General features: G+C 41.6%; 1 long non-coding RNA gene across 1 annotated transcript; it reads left to right on the top strand.

Annotated features, from left to right (window-relative positions):
* The first annotated feature begins 1,463 nt into the window (after positions 1-1,463).
* On the top strand, positions 1,464-16,344 carry LOC149918921 (uncharacterized). Its single transcript, XR_016464659.1, has 4 exons — positions 1,464-1,684; positions 12,079-12,141; positions 12,625-12,729; positions 15,740-16,344. It is a non-coding gene; the product is annotated as an uncharacterized LOC149918921 (long non-coding RNA).
* The last annotated feature ends 1,376 nt before the right edge of the window (positions 16,345-17,720 follow it).

A 17,720-nucleotide genomic window follows, 5' to 3' on the forward strand; every position in this document is an offset into this window, starting at 1 on the left:
CTTGATGAGGCACGGACTCCCCAGGGAATGAGTCTGAAACAGAATCTTCAGCAGAGAGGGCAAAATAGAAAGAAGAAAGTTTTTCCTCTGCTCATGGGGCTGTTTGCTTGGATGGTGGCCTGTTGCTAAGTGGCCCCATGGGAACAATTCCCAAAAGGATCATAGTTCTGTGGCCGGAGATTTCATTCCCTTTAGACCTCTTTCATCTCTTCATTCAAATCCTAATACTGAGATTGACCCTGTAAGCTATTAGTTGCCCTCAGCTGCCATTCTTCCTGTTTTAAAAGCAGGGCTGACAGGGACATTAAAGAAAGGGACTTGTCAGACCCAGCAAATTTTGTCATTAGGTAAGTGCAAAATACTCTTTTCACTTATTTATTTATTTATTTATTTCCTCTTTTTGAAGTGAATGGGATTGGATTCTTTGTTTTCTTGCACTTTATGCTGAAATGTATGGTTGTGCCAAATGCTTAAAACGTGCTGCCAAATCCAGAGAGCAGCATTTTGTATGTTCTTTGTTCAGGCATGAATGCCTGTGCAAGGTGCAAAGTAAGACTAGCTCAAATACCACAATAGTCCCAATCAGAGAATGTTACTAGGAAATGCTAAAACAGGGCAGCACATTTCCTTGGCTCTTCTGCCTCTTGTCTGAAAACAGGATCACTGAATCTGGGCGTAATCCTCACCCTATAAAGCTGGCACAAATTCAGAATACTAAGTACAAAACCGCACTACCTGCTGTCTTGCTCACTTGCAAACTCGAAATAAAATTATTTTTTTTAAAGCTGGGCTCATGGGAATTATAGCATTGCCAGTTTGTTCCTTCAATAGCTTTCAGGTGTCCTGTGATCACCTGTAACTGCAGCACAAAATGGACAGCAAATGATGCACTTATCATTAAAATACCCTCTACAACCAATTCACTTCATGCCCAAAAGGGAACTAAGGGTTTTGGTTATTCTCTAGTCCCATTAGATTTTTCTCCTGACCGGCTGATAGCCTTCTGGGTGATGGCAGTGCTGACAACAGTGTTCCCTCCCTTAAGAACTGCTTTCACGGTGAGCGCTCTTTGTTACAGCAGCACAGGGGCTGGGCTCAGGCTACAAAGAAGAACCCTTGGAATGAGTGCGTCTCCTCCTTCTGCAAGTGAGGTGATCTCCCTCTGGTGTCCTCGGAGGGACAAGTACACTCTGCCTGCCAGTACAAGTTTAAAGTTCTTGATATCACAGGTTCTTGAATCAGTTGGTGTCCTGGGTCATCGTCCTTAGGAAAATGAGTGTGATCTTTGTGAGCCCTTAGGAAGAAAGACTTCACCTGCACAAAGACACAGCTGGTGCTAATAGCCCCCAGAGCTTTATTGGATGAGCCCTGGTCAGCTGTGGTTAATTATTCCCCATAGTTTTGGTAGTGGCTATTGGGGATGTTAACTCATTTTTCTTTCAGCTCCTCCTAGCAGAGGCAGCCAGAAGGCAGCTCTTCAGGAAGGTAAAATAAAGGGAAGTTCTTGCCCTCATCTCTTCTTTGAGTGAGCAGAAATAAACGCTAGTGGAGCAGTTGTTCTCTGCTCCTCCTTGAAAAAGAGAAGCTTTCTTATCAAGCTTGTCCACACAACAGCAAAGCTGGAGTCTGACACCTTCTTCTTTGTCTGCTGATATCAAAGAGTGAAAGAGTATGGATTTTAACTGTAAGTTCAAGAATTAACTTTTTATAGTTTTATTTTTTTTTCCCCCACTCCAATGTGGGGAAAGGTTCTAGCTTTGCACTGAGAAATAATGAATTTGGATGGAGGCAGTCTGAGGGTGAGTCTGAGAGTTTAGAGAATCTGTCTCAGCTCAAGATGCTGGGCTGGGATCCTGTGACTTGTGTAAAAATGCAGTGTTGAACTACCACTAAACACATGAATAAGTAGTGAGTGGTTCACTGAGAGCATCAGTATCTACTAGAGGAGCTTGCTGTGCCTGGCTCAGCCTGTAGCCTCCCTGGGGATCAGCTGGCATTTAATTTTGATCACTGCAGAAGAGGGAGGCTGAGTTTGAAACAGCACTGACTTAGCTGATGTGTGTGAGTGTTATTAAAATGGGAAAATGTCTCTTCAAATGGGTTTTGCTTTGCTGTTTAAAAATCCCATGTAAATGATACACAAAGGATTTGAAGTGGGGGGGAAACAATCAGAGATAATAATGAACTATTAATAGGAACTAGTCAAGTTTCACTCAGAGGGATTAAGACTCAGTCATGTCTCATTTAGGAGTGCAGCATTAAGTCGTCCTTCAATATGACAAGGTTTATATTTTTGCTGAGTTGTTTCCAAATGAGGAAGGAAATATCAATTAATTCAAATTTTTGCCTGTTGTCAGTCATGCCTCCCTATGTTAGCTCTCATATTGAGAGTCCAGCCTGATATCTGATGTATCCAGCTGTAGCAGCAATGGATTTAGGTCTGTCATTGACAAGGAGCAGTTGAGCAGTAAGTACCAAAACCAGATGTTCAGCATTGGAAGCATTGCCTAATGAAGGGACACTGGCAGGTGGGGGGATACATCCCCCCCCTGTTTACTGGGAATCCCTAATTTTGCCATAGAGAAGGAATTTGAAATGGTTAATTGCTTCATTCTGAGAAAAACAAGTTTATTTTTCATTCATGCTGGCTTCTAGAAACAAAATCACAGCTGTATGTGGAAAAGACCAGCTCAGCATCCTTCCAGCCACCTCTGTGCAGAGCAGCTATCAAACTCAGTGCCTGTACCTCAAGAAATGTGGTTCCTACTCCTTTTTTTGTGATTCTGTCCCTTGGCAGATCTCATTGTTAGAAGCTCTTTCTTTCCCGATACCTCATTTTACGTATCCTCTGTAGGATTTTCATACTTTAGTTTTACAGCCCATCTAAGCAGCTGAGTCAGGGAGCTCATCCGTAAAGCTTCTAGAACATATGGCACGCATGAGTCCTCGTTGGGTCACAACTGGATTCATCAACTTATTTGGCTTAGCACAACACACATATATTATATTTAGGTACCTTTTATACTGTCCCTTTTCAACTATGCTATAAATGATCTTCAAATACATGCAGACAGTTATTTTGGTCTCCTTCAGTATCATTTAAAAAAAACCTCAACATCAGCAGGGTTGTGGCCACTTGCTGAAATATCTCTATTGATGTAACTATCCCAGATAGCATATCATCCAGAGATTTATTGCTTTAGGTGAAGGGGATCTGATTATTCTTCTCTTGTACAAGAGAAATGTACAAACTAAACTCAAGGTAGTTGTATCACAATAACTCCAGTCATTACTGCAGGAGCAAAATCAACAGTTTAAGGGATTCCTTTAATCAACTTCCTGTCAACTTTTGTAGTTTCAAATCAGTTTACTGGGATTGTCTTTGCTCTAGAATGTCTCTTTGGGTATCTAAAACATCTATCTGAAATGTCTCCCATTTCAAGAGATGTCACTCACTGTAAGCTCAAACATCTGCTCTCCTCTCAAGTGTACTCTTCATTTTGATTTCCCTAGTCCTTAGCTGTGCTGTTTGAGAGCACTTCCTCAGTACAGGACTTGGTTGTCATTGTTCTTCCCATGTTCTCCTGAGGGAAGTTGGAAGCAGCAGTTCCTAGGAGCACATGTGAAGAAAGCTTGGTGAAGAGAAGAATTTCCTTGGATATATTTTACCAACAACTTTTACTGCTGTGTGAATATTCTAAAGAGTATGAATTTTGAATTTGTAATAGAATTAGACTTTGAAAGCCTGCATTCGCAGCTAACAAGGGGCAGGAATTAGGGGTAGGCAAGAATATTAAGACCTTTAGAAATCTAAGTGAAGCCAGCACAATCTCAGCTGCAGAATTCTTGCAACAATTTGTGAATGAACTACGAATCATTTGAATTAATTAAAAGGTTTCCAGATACAATTTCAAATGATGAATTAATTAAAAAGAATCTCAAATCAGTGAACAGTGAACACGCTTCATAGAGAATAAATAGACTAAGAGATAAACCTAATTCAGGAAGTTTTGTACAATAAATGATTTGGCTGTCTACTTTTTTTTTCTTCCTAACTCCATGCACTCACGTACACACACACACCATTCACTCACTCTGGACAATTCAAGTCTTGTGACATCTTGTCATTAGCCATAATCACCATTGTAATGGTCATTTTGCTGGTCAAGTTCCTCCTCCCTCATCTTTTCTGATTCTGTATTGTGTGCTACTGTGATTTCTCTCTGTCTTGTGGAATTGAGTTTAAACAAGGAGACTTACGTGCTTCAGTCTTTAGATGGCACCAAAACTGAATGCACTAATTAGGGAGGCTTTATGATTTCTATTATTTGCCAGTTGCAAATAGGCTTATTGTTTCAGGGATTGCAGAAGTTCACGCACTCTGATTTTCTATGAGTTCTACATACGTGCTGTCTGTAATGCTAAATCTTATGTTAATTAAAGAGCATCATCTAAATAGCAACAATTGCACTAGCTGCTTTGAAGTGCGCTGTATGTCGGGAAAAATTGTACTGAATCAAACTACAAGGGACAACAACATATAATCAGACTCTTAAAATATAACATTAACTGGTGAGCTTGTCTGATGTTGGTAGAGATCCTTTCAATTCCTTCCTATTCAAGCGTATGAAGCAGTGAAATATTTTCTTTTCATCTCAGGGCATTATTATCTTTAAGGAGTTTGTGCACTGACTTCAAGCTGTCTAGGTGATATTGACTGAAACAAAGCAATGCATACAATTGCATTTCTAAAGAACCAGTGCAAAATGATATGAAATTAAAATAGATGGAGACATTAAGTGCTCCCCAAGGGCAATAACACTGGTACTTAATGGTCAGAGATGTACAAGAGACAAAACTAGGAGTTATTTACTACATAAATCCTAACAGACAGGCTTCTTGTAACTGGAGTTGTGGTGGAAGAGGGTTTGAAATTGCTGCTTTCTTTCAGTACTAATGCTGAAATGCTCATAGCTCCCCAAAATGGATCGCTTCCCCTCAGTCCTTCCCATATCCCAATGTCTTTTGCTAAACTATTTGTTTCTTTAACTGCAGTTGTTAAAGCGTGGACGGAAGACAAGAGTCTTGGAAAGCTGAAAGATTTTAAAAAGAAAAATTCTCTTCAGGTTCATTTTTCTTGAGCTGAAATTGAATTGCTTGCATTACCATTTATTTATTTATACTGCATTTCTGAGCAGAGCACTTTTGTGTCTAATGATCAAGTGACCTAGAAGAATTGAATTTTAAAAAGCAAGAGCGTTACTGCTGAAACATGGAATCTTAGGCTTGGTTGGTGCTAGAATTACTAAGACAAAAGAAAACTCCAGTGTGTGCAAGGGTGCTATTCTGTCTAATCACTCTGGCTCAAGTCACTGTTTCAGTTAGATCAAAAGAGTGAATCATGTTCATTTAAAAAATATATTCTAAACATGCATTCTGTAGCAATGTTCATTGCCAATCCAAGTAGTCTGCTGTAGTGTTGGTCTAAAGCAACAGCTAAAGTTTGATTTCATTAGAAAAGCAACAAGCTCTTTGTTATCTCAGGTGTTACTGCATTGACAAAGAAAAGACGTGTACTGCAGCTTCTTAGAAAAATTCCTGTTTTCCCCAGGCATTTAAAGGTCTGCTGCAGCCTGTGCCCTCTCTCCTTGCATTCCACAGAGAGTGCCTGATGTTCTCTGTATGGAAGCTGACTGCCTCCTTGGTTGTATTGTGGCCCTGAACCTCTCAGTAAAATCCTGACAAGATACCGAGGGAGATGCTGGGAAATCTTCGTGCTTTTCATTGGCGAAGTGAGTGTGTGTGTGATGCTGTAAGAGTAACAGAAAATTCCATAGCATCAGGAAAATGGGAATAAAGAAATCCCCAAATCCTCTTGGCTTTGAGGTGCAGTGTGGCCAGTCCCCAGTGAGGGATGCTCTGGGAAGTGTCAGACTCGCAATGCGAATTTGGTTAAAGATCTTTTTCTCCCAGTACCAGCATTTGGTGAGCAGTACAGGCTGACTAATAATTCCCTGGAGCTGTCATCCTGGGCATTCTGCAGTTGAACAGGGGCTTGAAATAACACATTACTGGCTTCTTTTTAGGCCTCAGTTTTCTTGGGTAAATGCTGAGCTGCAAGCAAATACTGATAACACCCAGCCTACTTTCAGTGTTTTGCCTTGCTGGAACATGTGTACACAGAAGCCGGGCCATCTCCATCTGTGGAGGCTTTCAGAACTCTTATAGATGAGCCCCTGAATGACATAGTCTACTTCTGAAGCTGACTTTGACCTTGTGCACAGATTAGATTGGCTTTTGAAATGCCTCCAACCTGAATTTTTCTAAATCTTGGAACGTATTTTCTGTTTTGATTATTTTGACTCATCAGCTCCTTTTATTTCTTCTCTGAGTGATGTAAAAAAAAATGCATCCCCTTAAATATATATTTTTTGAGTGTAGAGAAGATAATAAGATCTACAGAAGAACACAGATGACCCAAGTGGAAATTTTAGTAGTACTATTACATCAGAGAAGGGCTTTAATTAGTACACCTGAAGTAAAGATAATCAATTCTGCCTGTATCTGTTACAGACACATGAGAGGGATACTAAGCAGATAGAGACCATCATTTGTTAAAGTAAAAGGTGTCTTCTTTAACCTTGCAGAGATCTCTGCTGCAATGCTTTGCTTCATTTTTTGAGCAGCTTAGCAGGGCTATGAAGGGAAGAAAGAAAAGTACTTTTTTCTTGGACATAGGATGGAAGAAGGAAGAATTCAAAGAAGGAGAAACTGAGAAAGCAAGAAACTAATACTAAATATGTGATGTTTTAATATTTACTTTGCTGGTGAGTTCATTCTCAGGAACTGTGCAGATCTTTCTTTGCCAGTAATGAAGAACTTCACTAGTGAATTCAGCTAGGATCAATGACACTGAGCTTTGCTCTTATGCAGAGGGGACAGAGGATGAGGAGGTTGGGCTGCAAATTTACTTCTCACCTGAAAGATGTTTCTTTTCCAAGGATACTATCCTGTGGGCTGCATAGTGTGACTTGGGATCTTCGTTGCCTCACAGTAAGTTTTCTCCTGATAGGAGGTTTCTCTGTGAAGGTCTCCAGCCTGCATACTGCACAACCAGTATGGCAAGCCCACCACAAGGATGAGAATTCAGTAGAGAATGGTTTTACCTGTCCTCGTTGTCACCAGCCTTCCTGGGAACAACCTCCTTCCAACAGACTTGAAAAAGAGCCTTTGTCCCCACCAAGTGCTCCCATGTTCACGGATGCAAGAGGGAGCAGCCTGAAGTTGAGCAGTAATTGCTGTGTCTGGTTTGAAAATACAAAACTGGAGCCAATACAAAGAAAGTGACCTTGGATTATCAGATATTTATGAATCTCTGCTTTCTAAATACTCTACAATTTTGGATTTCTTTGAGTACGAAAGAAGCCTCAAAGAGACTTAGAAAAATGTGAAGCAAGTGAGGAGAAAATGAAAGAGAAAGGCAATCACTGTAATAGAGATGGGAGCCAATTTTCTTAAATGTCTAAGGATCTTATGAAATCAACTCTCTTGTAGGTTGAAGACACTTGGGGTGATTCTCAAAATTTACCCAATTTATCAGGAAAAAAAAAAAAAGAAACACAACACTTTATAAAAAGCTTGGCACTCATTTGGCTGTAGGCAAAACAGCCCTTATTTAGAAGGTCTCTTGCTAAACTGTGTATGTCCTTTTCAGGGTGGTGGATCCCTGGGGAATTCCCCCTCTCACACATTCCTTCTCAGCTGGCAGAGAGCAGCTAATATGCAAGAATGCCTGGAAGGAGTAGCTCATCACTGTGTTTGAGTGACAGCATGTAAACCATTCAGTCTCCAGTAGAAAGGCTGTCTGCTGGTATTTCAGCTCTCTGATTGGGATTCTGCTTCCCCTCCAGTCTGGCCTCTTCTTGTCTGTTTGTTTTGCTATCATTTGTACGGAGATCATCAGATGCAAGTACATTTGACATATGGAGATAACAGTCAGGAAAGGAAACAACATATGGCAGACAACTCATATCCATCAAGATCTGTCATAAAACCATTTTTAGCAATAGAAAAAGAAGGGTGGAAAAAGATAGCAACTTTGAATTTAAAATAACCATGATACTCTAACAAAGAGTAGGGCCTAGGGCTTGCTTTGCTAGATGACACCCCTGTTTCACTGAAGCCAGCAGCAGTTCACACTCTGTGCTTCAACAATAAGCTAAAATCTTCTGCAGTGCATTGGCCAATTACTTTTTGACCATCATGGCTGATTATCGACTTGTTTCAAAGCCCTGATGGAAGCTTGACAGAAGTCTTGACTGTTTAGCCTATTGACTTGTTACCCTGGAGTACTGCTGAGGTAATCCAGGTGTTTATTCTGGGGCTGTAGGAGTGAGGGAGAAAGGCAACATGGCATGTGTGCTAAAGGGTGAGTAGTCCTGGAGAACCTATTGTGGTCCTGCTGTTCTCATGTATCTCTTTTGCCCTGTGACAGTGTCACATAAGGGACTAGGCAGATGGGATGGTCCAAGTCCTTCCCAGCAGGTCACTAACATTGCCTACTAGAAGGGCAGCTAGCATTTGTATGTAGCATGAGTTCAGGCTGTAGTCAAATGATGTGCAAGAGCGTTTAACTATGTAACACTAGGTCTCAGGAATACTCCTGGGATCAGGATGCTTACCTGCGGTAAGTTGTGGATGTATCCTACTAGAAACATGTCACTCAATTTCTTTACTAAAAAAAAGTTGATACTTTAGTTTGACTGAATTGAAATGAAAGCCCTTTTTGGCTGGAGAGGAGTGTTCTGATGCGCTCTGCCTGTTTGAAACACGGTTGTATTTGGGTTAATGGATTCTCATATACTGAAAAATTTTGAAGGAATGATGACTCTTCCAGGGTCACTAATATATATCATATTTAATAGTAATAAATGGCATCTATTCAGTAAGCCACAACCATTTTTTCACCAGGGGAACATGGCCTTTTACCAAAGAAAGTGGCCTTTTACTTTTGTTTGGTTTCAGTCATGGCATCTCCAGTTTGCTGAGAGGAAAGAGCAACCTAAAGCTCCTTCTCATGAAACCAAAATCTGAAAAATAGAAGAAAAATAGCCACAATATAGTGAGATACTTTCAGAGAAGTTGTGCTCGCAGTCCTTTCTTCCTGATGATCTTTCACATAATTTTCAGTGTGACCAACCCCTGTTCTCCTCTGTGAATTGCTTTCCCATCTGATATTTACTCTGCTCCAGGTGAAGAACAGTTGAGCTGTGACAATGGGGCTTGGTGGTATGACATCTCTGGAAGTGAAGTGATAGCTAATTTTGTTGGAGGAAGAAATGAAAGCTCTCTAAGATGGAAAAGGCCTGTTGGATGATTTAGGAAATCTAGCTACGAATGGAATTTTTCAACCTTATCCATGGGTTAAATGTGCTTTACTGAGCAGAGTTACAAGAGAGCAAAGCTAGGCCGAGTGTATCTTCCATTCCTATCTGGGGAGGATGAAGCCATTACCTGGTCTAATAGGGTGTCAAAGCCCAGCCCTACCCAGAGCCTTGTCACAGAATCAGAATAAGGTTTTGTTGTTGCTGGGCGTGGTAATTCTTTACAGGTGCCAACTGGAAGGGTTTAAAATGCAAAATGGCATTTCAATGTTTAAGAATAGCAAGTAATTTGATGGCTGTAATAGAAAAGCTTCCAGTCCTTTAGCGATGTGTTCCAGAGCTGCATAACACTGCTGATAAAATTGCCTTTGGATTCCTTGTCTAATATTCCAGCCTTTCTCTCTCTCAGCAAAACACAATAGCTTGCACTAAGCCTCCCTGGGAGGGCAGCTAACAGCACATTTACTAGACACTTCAAACATTTGATCATATTTCTCCTGAGTGTATTTAATATCTGTTAATGTCAGCAGCCCCAGCCTGATCGAAATACCTGCATTGCTGGGAAAAATGTTTAATATAAAAGATGACACGAGTAAGCAATCACTTACTGATGTCTTTTGGAAATGGATAGGTGACAACCTAACCCCCCCCTACCTCACTCCCCTCCCCACTCTGTTACCACCCTGCTGCTGTGTGCTTCTCTGAATGCATTAGAGTGGCTATTCTGAGCATGCAGGAGATGCCAGGAATAGTTTCATGTTTCCTGCCTCATCAAACCAAATTCAATCTGTAAAAAATTAATACACCCAGAAGGAACAGTTAAAAGCATCTCCAATCAATTAATGTTAAAATGGGAGCTAGGAGGCTGATTTGTTAAAGGAAACCCAATCCAGCTCAGTGCTTGAGAGGCTGCTGGGGCAAGAGTACAGTCAGTGAGTTAAGTCATAATGTTTCCAAGGGGGGAAGCAAATAAGGTTTAGGCTAAAGCTATCAATGCGTCATTGCAACTGTTCACTGCTTCAGGCTTGGGAACCCTAGAAAGATGCACTGTTTTGGGCTGGGCAAGAAGCATCAGCAGAGTGAGCCTTCCATAAGGATGTGATGTGGATGGCACATGCCCACCTCTCTGCACTGGACATCTGTGTTTTCTCTTTCCTCCCAGAAGGAGCTGCAATGGGAAATGCAAGGATGCAGGCAACATCCTTGAGATCTGAATACTTACAGTAGCTTTGTGTGAGTCAAGATGAAAAGTTGGTATGCCATCCCTTTGGCCTGTGGACTTAAGAACTGGAAGTCAAAAAAGATGAAAGAGGGTTTTGGAGTTGTTTGTTGTTGTTTTCCCTGATTTCTGAGCCTCTCTTACATTCAACATTCTCACTACGACAAGGGCCAGGCTAGTTTGTGATGGAAGAAAAAACTCATACCATCTCTTGACTGCAGGGCTTGGAGCTTTAAGCTGCAGTTTGAAAGGTACATGGGGAAAGTTGCAAGAACTGGCAACAAAGGTTCTCATCGTGAAATTAAACAGAAATCCCAGTAATTTTCACAGAGGAGGATTAAATCTGCAACTCTTTGCTGTCCCCTATCTGAAAGGCCAGTCCTCATAAAAGTGATAACTGAATTCTAGTACTTTTTTTTTTTTTAACCTCAAATGCTGTCAGATTGTTTCCAAAGTGTAGAAGAGTTCCAAATTATGTCTGAATTCAAATTCAAATGAAACATTTAAGCATTTTTTCTTGCTATGTGGCCTCTTAGAGGAAAAAAAGGTTTTTTTTTTTTTAAAAAGCTAGGTACACAACCTGCTGAAGCCTATTGTTATTTTACCTCTGATTAATGTAGGTCACACTTTTCTTCCTTGCAGCTATTAAGTATTTAGGTCCATTTATACTTTAATCCCTTGTCTTTTTCCTGTTTCTTTGTTGCTGTGTTACATCCTCACAGTCAGACAGCATTGAGATAAGTGGTAGAAAAATGGGAAGAGGGAGTTAACGCAGTAATCCAGCTTTGAAATAATAAAAAAAAAAATTGGCCTGAGGTAAGTGCTTGAATGCAGAGAGCTTACTGAAAGCAGAAGAAAGAGGGGGGGGAAATAAATGGGCTAGGAGAAACTGAGGCATAAAGAGAATAGAGATACTGTGCAAAAGAAAAAGGACCTGAGTGAATATCAGGGTGCTGTATTTGAATGCTGTTCTTGTGAGAAAGATTTAATGGAACTGCATTTCCCTGAGTGTTGACCAGATGAGCCTGGGCTAGGAGTAAAGGAGGTCTACTGAAAGCTGTGATAGTGTTGCTTGGGTGTAAGTAAGTAGTTCAGCTGGTGCTGGAGTTATGCTGTTCATTGGACAACTGTGCTCAGGAGGAGCTCCCACATTACCCTCTGTCCCTCTGAACAGGACCCTTGTACCTGAGAAATGCATCCAATCCATTCACAGATCTTTGCTTCTGAGGTTTAGAGCACGTTGTGGGCTGGATCTTTTCTGAGCACGATGTTCTTTGAAGGAAATGACCTCATCCAAGCTCACTTTTTCTGCAAAACTTTGGACATGATGAACTTTTGAGGCCTCTTCCAACCTGGGCTGTTCTGTGATTCTGTGGAAGTTGCAGACACTAGCACCAGCTCTGATTGAAGAGAGGAAGAATCTGTCTGGTAATTGAATTTAAACTGTCACCTTTTCTATTCTCTTCTTTATTTTAGGTAGAAGGTAACAGCAACCTTCCCTCCAGTTAAATCAGAGGAAACCATAGCTAGAGAACTTGGGTAAAACCAATTGAGATATTTTTATGTTCTCTGTAAGAAGTTTATAGAGAAATACAATTATTGCTCTCCTCTGTCAATAACTGACTCCATAGTGCCCTAGGTTACGCTTCTGGTTCTTTGCTGTTTGAAAGCCAAAATCAATTTCCCCATGAAATTTTGAAAACTAAAATACAAATTTAAGGAGACTTCTTGGACCTCGTGTTTTCTTTGCCACGGCAGATATAAACTGGATTTTGCTGAACAGAAAGCATTTTTACTTCCTTTATCGGGGTCTGGGCAAGAGGAATGATGTTGCTGCAGCCAGGGTCTAAGAGACTGCATGACTCAGCTGTGTCCTACACTGAGATACAATAAAACACAGCATGGTGCAGCTTTAATTTTAATTCAAAATAAATATTTCCGTAGCCTACAGAATTCCTCTAATACACTTATCTGGGAGAACACAAAGATTAAAGAAATCCCGCTAATTCCTTTATCTTTCAGATACAGGGCTGAAAACAAAGACGTTCAAACCTTGAGCTAAATAGAAGAGGAAGAAGCCAAAATCTGTGCCAGAGGTTTGACTGCTGGGTTTACTCATAGCTTCAGGTAAGCTTCTTTCCCCAGATTGCTTAGCATTTCAGAGGCCCTCTGTGCTCCTCAAGGAGAGCTGTGGATTACAGGCATAAAACCTCTGCATAGCTCACAGCCCAGGCAGAGGGAGAACAAACAAGCTAATCCAGGGTGCCTTCCAGTCCGGCATCCTGCCTGTGACCCTGGCCGGCACCACCTGCTTCAGAGGAAGATGTAAGAACCTCGCAGCAGGCAGATGCAGGGTAATCAATCCTTTCAGCCTTGTTCTCAAGCCCCATTAGATCTCATCCTGATCCTTAAATAGTTCGAGCTTGGATTAAGCCTTGCAGTATGGTATTTAATACACTCTGAAAATTGGTGTTATCATTAACTCCCATGACTCTGGAAACTAATGTTATTCCCACACAAACACATTTTCATTTTGAATCTTTCTGTGTCCTTGGTCTGCTACAGCAATGCATACGTAGGCTTAAATACCTGTTTGCAGAAAGTATTTAATGTTCCTTTATATCTGTGGTTATTTCCCTGTGATTATTCTTTGCTGTGTGTCCCTATTACAAACCTTTTGAAGAAAGGAGTAGGAATAAACAATATACTTTAAAGATGACACATTTCTTCATCACAGTGTGGAAAGAAACGTCTCAAGGATATGTTCTTTCAGCAGCCTAACATCACTTTGTTATCTTAAAAACAGAGAGAGGCTTTGCACCACTCCCGACCCAAACCCTACCCCAGACCTTAATCCAGGCTGCAGACCTCAGCTGCTTTGGTCCCAGCTTTTCTAGTCATAGTTAGGATGAGCAAGCGCTCACAGCAGAGCTATTTTTGTGGTCTGTCCCTCGGCAGCCTCTTCCCAGCACCCATCCAACTGGAGCAGTAGTTCTTGCCTCTCTCCCAACACCTAACCCTTCTACTTGCCCTGTTTGTTAGCACAGCCTCCCCAAAGACATTTTTGACATGTAAAGATTATCAGTGGAAAATGCATTTGCAGCCTCCCTCTTTGTTTGGCACCTCTTTTGGCTCCCCTTTATCTATAAATCTTCTATTGTTAGCTGAAACCCTGGCCGTTATCCTCATCTCCTGCTCTTTTCCTAGAATGCCTTCTTATTATCTTCCTTGAATATGATTTTTTTTTTTGCTAGTCATAACCCTATTTATCTCATGCAGTAACTCTAAGGAACATTTTAGGAACACTTTAGAGACTATGAAGAGATGTTGTGTGTGTGTCAGTTCAACTTGGTCTGCAGTGCTTACATAGAATAGCTCAAACATTGTTTGGTTTTTTTATTTCTAACTTAGTTTGGCTCTCCACTATCATTTGTGCACATAGTGTACATGAATATATCTATGGTGATGTCCTCAACTATGTCGTAATGTTACCTACATTATACTTCCATACCACCTGCTATATAGCATCCTTTCCCTCGTCTCATCTGTTTACCACTTCTCCTCCTTGATCTATGTCCTTTCTTCTTCTTCTTATAAAATTGCAATCTTTCTCTTTCCTCCTATACCCTCTTTTCTTCTCTTGGTGCTCTGGGCTGGGACAGGGGCTAAGGAGCACCCAAGAGACCTGTGTGTATATGTGTGGAATGCAGAGGAGGACCTCCCAGCATGAACCCGCACTGTGAGCCATGGGGAGGAGGGAGGTGGGCAGGAGAGATGTTTGCCCTGCTGTAGGGGCACTATGGTGGCATTCTGCACCAGAGACACTAGGAACGTCCTGCTGTGGAGATGAGCTGTACAACAGTTTAGGAGCACTGACTGTGAGATGCCTTTCACAGGTACAGGAGGAGCATGCTGTAGGGCTGAGGCCAAAGCAGATACACCATAACGCACAGCCCTTTGACGGTATCTGAAAATCCCATCTCTCACCCCGTGTTTCAGCATTGCTGTTTTGCACTGGCCAGTCATCTCTTTGTCTAAGATCTTCCTGAACTCACCCATCTACAGAATTGTCTGGTGCTGTTTTTGTTACTTCAGCTTAATCCCTTTTGAGACCATTCACAAACACAAATAAATTAAACAGTGTGGGATTCAGGGTGGAGCCTTGAGACTTATGATGTTTGCTAAGGTGAAAATTAGGCTGTTTAATAATACATTTCTTTGGACTTTCCTCTTCTCTAAAGGCTCATCCAAAATATATTTTACCCCTTCTCTAGCGATGTCTTAATTTCTGTAGTTTCTCTGTGCCACGTTTGCTCAAAAGCATTTTATCAGTCTGAACAAGTCATGACTTTCCTCTTAACACGGCAAATTCTGAGAGATCAGTGAAACAATTTTGCTTTCTGTGGGCATCATGCTAAACTCTATTTTCTTCCTGTTCTTAATGTTATTTTCAGGGAAGAATGGCTAATATATTCTGACCAGAGGTAGCTCTGCACACTCCAAAAACCTATTCCTATTACAGTGCTGATCACGCCATCCCTTAGCACTACCAGGCTTTTAAATGAGATCGGTAGTAATTGAAAGAACATGAGAAAGGGCAGATTTCAAGAGCTTAGGGGCTGATTTGCCAAACAGATCAGTACTCGTACCTGGGAGTAGAGGCACACAGACCTGTTTGGAAATCTGACCCAGGTCTGTGCAGTGACACCTCTTAACAAGCTGGTGAGTCTTCATGGCACAGTGTGGCTCTATGTAGATAACACTCAGCTCCCAGAGATCCGATAGATCTTTCTGGGCCCAGCAAATTAGCCCTGCTGCAGAGCAGGGCAGCTTCACTGCTATTCTCCTTGCAGTCTGGGGGATAGCTGGAACGGAATTAACTGCATAATCTTTGCCCTGTTCGTGGTTTCATGAAGCAGGTAACTTTATGCTTTATGTCTATTTCTGCCATCTAGAAGCTCAGAGAAAGTGCTTTTGGGGGTGTACAGGCTCACCCCCAATATCAGACAATGAGAAGCCTTCTTTCTGCAACCTCTTCTGCATGGAATAAATCCCCAAATGGGTAGCCTTCCCTTGTCAGCCGACAGAGGTGCTGAATGCCCCAGGCACTCATCAAAATTCCTCCTGCCTCTCACAGCTTCTGTCACCTTCAGGAATGTGAGACCTCTCAGATCAGGCCATTAATCCTGCTTCTCCCAGTAGAGTATGGAGTGTCTGGTGGAATGTGTTTCATTGCAACTGGTTCTTCAGGCTGTTGTGACTGACAAAGCAGACTTTGGCTGCACATGTGGATAGCTGGGATCCTGCTACTACCTAACTCTATTGATCTGTTATTGAGCTCAGTACTAACTGCTGGTGTAACTCTGAAGAAGCTCGGCCTCTGCAGGCAGCTGGGAAGAAAGGCAGACTCAGAAAGGAAATAGATGCTCCACCTCATCATAGAATAACAGAATATTCCAAGTTGGAAGGGTCCCACAAGTATCATTGAGTCCAACTTTAGGCTTCACAGAGCACCACCCAAAAGTGATGACCTAGCCTATTCAATGGGAAGAATTCCTGCAGGAGAAAAAACAAACCAAAACAAACAAACCCAACAAACCTGCACCTGGAAAATGCTGCTCCGTATAGCCCTGCTTCTAAGAGGAGTCATGTGGCTGTTTCAGAGACGTGCCCCAAAACAGTGTTATTAGGAGAGCCAGGGTTTGTTCAGGAGGCTGTGGGATGCAGCCGTTCCTTGGGCACTACAGATATATTTACAGTATTAAAAGGTCAAACAATCCCTTCATTCCCTGTTTGCTTCAGAGAGTTTTGTTGAACATTCTCATTATTCGTTGTGGTATTTCTTTGGTTTAAGAGGATTTCTCTGCACAACCATAGTTATTAGAATGCAGTGTGTGTGCAGTGAATGTGTTATTACTATAACAAGCTTCTCCTCATAGTACGTATTTATTCTGAGTGTGAGGCTTTTAGTTCAGTTGTGTGTGTGGCAACACAGACAAGATGGGGCAGGTAATGTGGGAAAAAAGATGGAGTAAAATGAGGAAAATACACAAAATTTGTAGTTTAGAGACATGACTTCTGCCCCTACCTTTGTTACGGGCTCTGTGCCAACTCTTGCCTTCCTTTTCACAAAAAGGTCAGGAAAATGAGTACTGTACAACAGGCTGGGGACTTTTAGGAGGGGAACAAATTTTATTCCTCATGCAATTTTCCCCTAATAGCAGGCAGTGCTTTTGGCCCTGTTAACCTTTAGGTGAATTATGGGAAAGCCTCCAAATCTCTAGGTAGTTATTAGGAGACCCGGATCCTCCTCCAGGACCTGAGAAAATGGCCACAAGTTTTACCAGAGAAGGTTTAGGTTAGACATAAGGAAGAACTTTTTTTTCTCAGAGTGGTCAGGCACTGGAATGGCTGCCCAGGGAGGTGGTGGAGTCGCCGTCCCTGGCAGTGTTCAAGAGGTGTCTGGATGAGGAGCTGCGAGATATGGATTAGTAGCTTGTAGTAGCTTGGGAGGATGATTGGACTCGATGATCTTGTAGGTCCTTTCCAACCTTGTGATTCTATGATTCTATTACGTGCTTTGTGCTCCTTGTCCCCTACGCAGATGAAAAGGGATTGCTGGAGAGGGTGACAGTAAAACACAGCATAGAAATGCAAGATAAGTAAAGGCAATGAGGGCTTTCCATAGGCTTGGGAACAGTAGGAACTCTGGCTTTATCAGGTAGTAATAATTAAAGATATTATAATGAAGCCAGGGAATCAAGAGCATTATGTCATGATTTCCACTCTGTATTTTAAAAGCTACAGCATATGGACCTGGATAAGGGTCATTACTTCCATGAAGAGTTAACTAAAGAGTCTGTTAAACATCATCTATTAGGATAACATAAACCTAAGAGTCTTAAGAGAGTTGGCTCAGGAAACGTCTGGCTTTAATGAACCTGGAATTGCTGGTGTTACTACAGAGGACCACAAAGATCTTAGATTTTGCCAGTATTACAGAAGGGTGTGACAGTTTTTAGGATAATTATATGCTGAGCAACTTGATGTCAATGCCTGTTAAAATAATGCACAGGAGAGTATGAGACTTGATTGCTAGCTAGAAATATAATTAATAC

Source organism: Phasianus colchicus, chromosome 2 (assembly GCF_987193195.1).
Source record: "Phasianus colchicus chromosome 2, bPhaCol1.hap1.1, whole genome shotgun sequence".
In the NCBI taxonomy this organism is placed as follows: Eukaryota; Metazoa; Chordata; class Aves; order Galliformes; family Phasianidae; genus Phasianus; species Phasianus colchicus.